Source organism: Lactuca virosa, chromosome 6 (assembly GCF_052849685.1).
Source record: "Lactuca virosa cultivar CGN04683 chromosome 6, Lactuca_virosa_CGN04683_v6, whole genome shotgun sequence".
Taxonomy (NCBI): domain Eukaryota; kingdom Viridiplantae; phylum Streptophyta; class Magnoliopsida; order Asterales; family Asteraceae; genus Lactuca; species Lactuca virosa.
The window spans coordinates 4,387,365-4,391,773 of NC_136431.1; the positions used below are offsets into that span (position 1 = coordinate 4,387,365).

At 34.5% G+C, this 4,409-nt stretch overlaps 1 pseudogene; it reads left to right on the top strand.

The window, feature by feature from the left end:
- Positions 1 to 636: 636 nt before the first annotated feature.
- Positions 637 to 1,743, top strand: LOC145121287 (putative glucan endo-1,3-beta-glucosidase GVI pseudogene; annotated as a pseudogene).
- Positions 1,744 to 4,409: the final 2,666 nt, after the last annotated feature.

Consider the following 4,409-nt stretch of genomic DNA (forward strand, 5'->3'; position numbering starts at 1 on the left):
ATATATATATATATATATATATATATATATATATATATATATATATATATATATATATAGGGAAAGGATCAAATGAGAACACCTAAAAGGTTGAGAACGCGAGAACAAGTATATTCATTTGTGATTCCATGTATTCATTTGTGGAGAAATGATAAATTTTTACGCACAATCAACATGAATATGCTTTTTCTCTTCAATTGAAATTAAAGGTGTAAAAATTTATCATTTCTCCACAAATGAATACATGGAATCACAAATGAATATACTTTGTTCTCGCGTTCTCAACCTTTTTGGTGTTCTCATTTGATCCTACTCCTATATATATATATATATATATATATATATATATATATATATATATATATATATATATATATATATATATATATATATATATATGAAAAAAATCCGATCAAAATTTACTTATTTAATTATCAGTAATTAATATTACAATGTATTACAATCCAACTAATTTCATTTATAATGTATGTTTTAATGCCTAATTAATTTGTAATAAATACCATCTTCGTCTTCTTCATGCACCCATAAGACCTTATCTTACTAAGTTTTACAGTATATATATCCGATAGCAATACAATTTTTCTTGCAACATCCATGAGTAAAACTAGTTCCGAAATGGCTTCATTTCTACCTTCAATAAGCATCATGTGTGTTCTTATAGTTCATCTAAGTTCTCATGCAGGTAATGCGTTCATCGATCTTCATAATCTGTATTTTGCAATCATTAATATCCTTTACATTTCTAAATATGTTTTCGATTTCTTTTATTTCCCAGATTGCGGTGGTATTCGAATTAACTATGGATTATTGGGAGACAACCTCCCTCCTCCAGATCAAGTTGTAACCCTCTTAAAGTCAAGAAACATTTCACGGATTCGTCTTTTTAGCCCCGACCTCAACGTTCTCAACGCTCTACAAAACTCCGGAATCCAAGTGATCATTGGAACCTTCAATCAAGATATAGCCACTCTTGCAGGAGATATCAACTTTGCAAAAGCATGGGTACAAACCAACATTATCCCATACACACAAACCATCACATTCCGTTGCATATCCATTGGTAATGAAGTCATCCCAGGTAATATGAATTCTTTGGTGTTCCCGGCGATGCAAAATATGAACGCAGCTTTACAATTCTTCAGTCTTGGTCGGATTCCCGTGAGTACAGCCGTCGGGATTTACGCACTAGCAAGTTCATCTCCTCCTTCAACTGGAGATTTTTCAGGTGATGTCAAGCCTGCAATCCAACAGATCGCAGGTTTCTTAGCTAACAATGGTTTCCCACTTTTGATCACTGCGTACCCTTACTTTACTTACATCCATGAACCAAGTTCAATTCAATTACCGTACGTGTTATTCACCTCTCCTGATGTTGTAGTGAGAGATGGAAGTCTAGGGTACAAGAATATGTTCGATGTCATGGTTGATGCAGTTTACTCCGCATTGGAAAAGATTAGTGCAGGTGATGTTGAGGTGGTGATTTGTGAGAGTGGGTGGCCGTGGCAAGGAAATGGTAATTTCACGATGATTGAACTGGCTCAGACCTATAATCAGAATCTTATGAACCACGTACATGGCTCTGGTACTCCTAAGAGGCCTTACAAGAATGTGGAGACATATGTTTTTGCACTTTTTAACGAGGACAGAAAGAATCCAGGGGTCGAACAACATTTTGGCTTGTTCAATCCAGACATGACTGAAGTGTATCATGTTGATTTTTAACTAGATATAGAAATTGATCAAGAATGTAACTTTATTATTGTGTGAAGAATTGTAATTGAAAATGGAATTGTAGTTCATGAATTACAATCTATTGTGGGGTATTTCTATGGTTTTTTGTATCGTTTTTTCTCCATTTTGAACTCACGAAGAAAGGATAAACGTATGATTTAAATTGAAATGTCTTGGGGTCATGCTTACAAATTGCAATATGATATTCAACAATTTCAAACAAGGGTAAATATTCATTAGAATGTAATTTTTTAATAGATGTAGCAGATAAACGGGCAACAAGATGCGCCGCTAACCAACGAGATCAAGATGCTTGGGACCTTAAAAGGAAAGTTAAACTTTGTGATACTATCAATAAGGAATCGATATATGTATTTTAGGGTTGATTCCCATCTTGAGAAGCTTCTCTCCGACATAGGTTATAGGTATTTGTAACATCCATTTCCCCGTTAGTGATTTCAATCTTTCAATCTTTTAAGTTGATTAATTTTGGGGTTTTTTTGTCGTGGTGGTGCAACTCACAAGGAGTCTCAACATGATTTTTTCACGATGCGACTTCTAATCATGTTCGCGGTGTGATGTGTCTATTGGGACAAACCCTACAAGCCTCGGTTTTTGGGCCTATTTAATGGCACAAACCCCTCAGGTTTCGTCATTCTATCAGCCTCCATCTTAGAGAAACCCGATCATGCAAAGCGTAGCCCCATCTTATCCCTTGTGTGATTTTCCTTCCTTTGGTGTAGCTTGAAGGTATTTGGAGTGCAACAAGGTGTTAGTCCAGTCCTTTCCAGCAGCTAGCAATCTTCTTCTTCTTGCTTTGGACCTTTGTGAGTATTCAAGTTCATTGTTTTTATGTTCATAGCTTGTTAGATTTAGGATTATGGCTTGGTTTTTGGCCCCATCTTATGGTGTGGGTGGAGTTTGGAAAACTCCAGACCAAAAGGTTGTTCTTGGTGGTCTTGTGAACCTTTTTGGTAAGGAAATATGGATGGTTACCTTGCATTTGAAGCCATGCAAGGTCATAAGCTCATTTTGGTCCCTTTTATGACCTAAGTTGTAGATCTAATCATTTAAGGCTCCCACATGAATAAAGTTTGGAACTTTATCCAATAAGACCATGTTTAATGAGCTCTAGAAGGTTAGAGCTCATGTATTAAAGGATTAAGACATTAGGAAAAAAGTGGTTGTTAGACCGGGTTTAGAGGCACAACCAGCATGTGACATGTAAAAGATCACGACATGAATGTTGTGTACCATTGCCTTTTAATGACCGTTGAATTTTTTTTGGATCAGTTGACTTTTGGTCAACTTAGAGTTTCAGATTATAGACTGAGGTTTGACCACTGTTTAGGTTCAGTTGTGTGTGTAGTTGTTTCTGTGTAATCTATTGTGATTCAGCTTTGATCAGACGAGTCTTCTCACTATACTATATAGGAAACTAGGTGTCATTGTATGCTTGTTTATCTTTGTGACTTGCATGAAAGACTATTGTTTGATGATAGCAGGAAAGACTACAGATGGGTTGTAGCAACAAAATTGACTATAATACTATGATTAGATCATAACATTCACAAGGGTTGGGTCAACCGGTTTAAAATATACCCATAGGGCATGGCCCATTATTCTATGTTATGTATGGTATTTTGGGAAACTCACTAAGCTTTGTGCTTACGGTTTTCAGTTTAAAACGTTTCAGGTGCTTTTAGTAGCGAAGGGAGGGCGCGACCTGATTGTATCCCATCCATTGGAGATTCCTCATTTTATGACTTTCATTTATTACTCTTTTTGGATTTGAACTCGTTTAATAGCTATCTTTTATTTGGTATGATACTTGGGTTAGTTTAATAATTAAAAATGAAACAATTACTCTATATTTTAGGACGTTACAATATTCTAGAAATTCTTGATTTCATTATCCGTTCTTCCAGGAAATTGTGAAGCAATTCGGTGTTAAACATTTAATCCTCCGTAATGGGAGCCTAATGGTTGAGAAGTGAAATTCCACATAAGAGATCTAGGGTTCAAAACATGACATACAAAAAATAATGTTAGTGTTCATCGAATGAGCTGCCATGTGGGCCTTTAGGTGGGTTGACTTGGGACGTATAAATTATACGATTTATAATTTAATCCAGAAATAGTTGCCGCTAATTAATATCAAAACTAGTATATATATATATATATATATATATATATATATATATATATATATATATATATATATATATATATATAAATAAGGGCAAAATGCATAAAAAACACTAAGTTTACACAAAATTTCGAATTTAACACTATATATTTTTTTATATAATTAATAGAGTAAGTTTTCAAAAAATAGTAATTTTGACACTATATTTTCCAGTTTGTTTTAATGTTGACCATTTGACCGGTCAACCAAGTTGCCAACTGACGTAGCATGGTGACATGTTGGTCTTTGATGACGTGGTGATGACATAGGATGATGATGTGACATTTTTTTGGTGACATCACTTTATGGGTGTCAAAACAGATAAATAAAATTAATTGCGGAAATATTGCTTTAAAGAAGTTTTTCCAAACTTTTGCAAGCTTTTCAACGATCTGTTGCAGAAGGTGTTGCTGTTGATAACTTCCCTTGAAGCTGTTGAACATAATGCAACATTTCTGTAGCCTTTTCT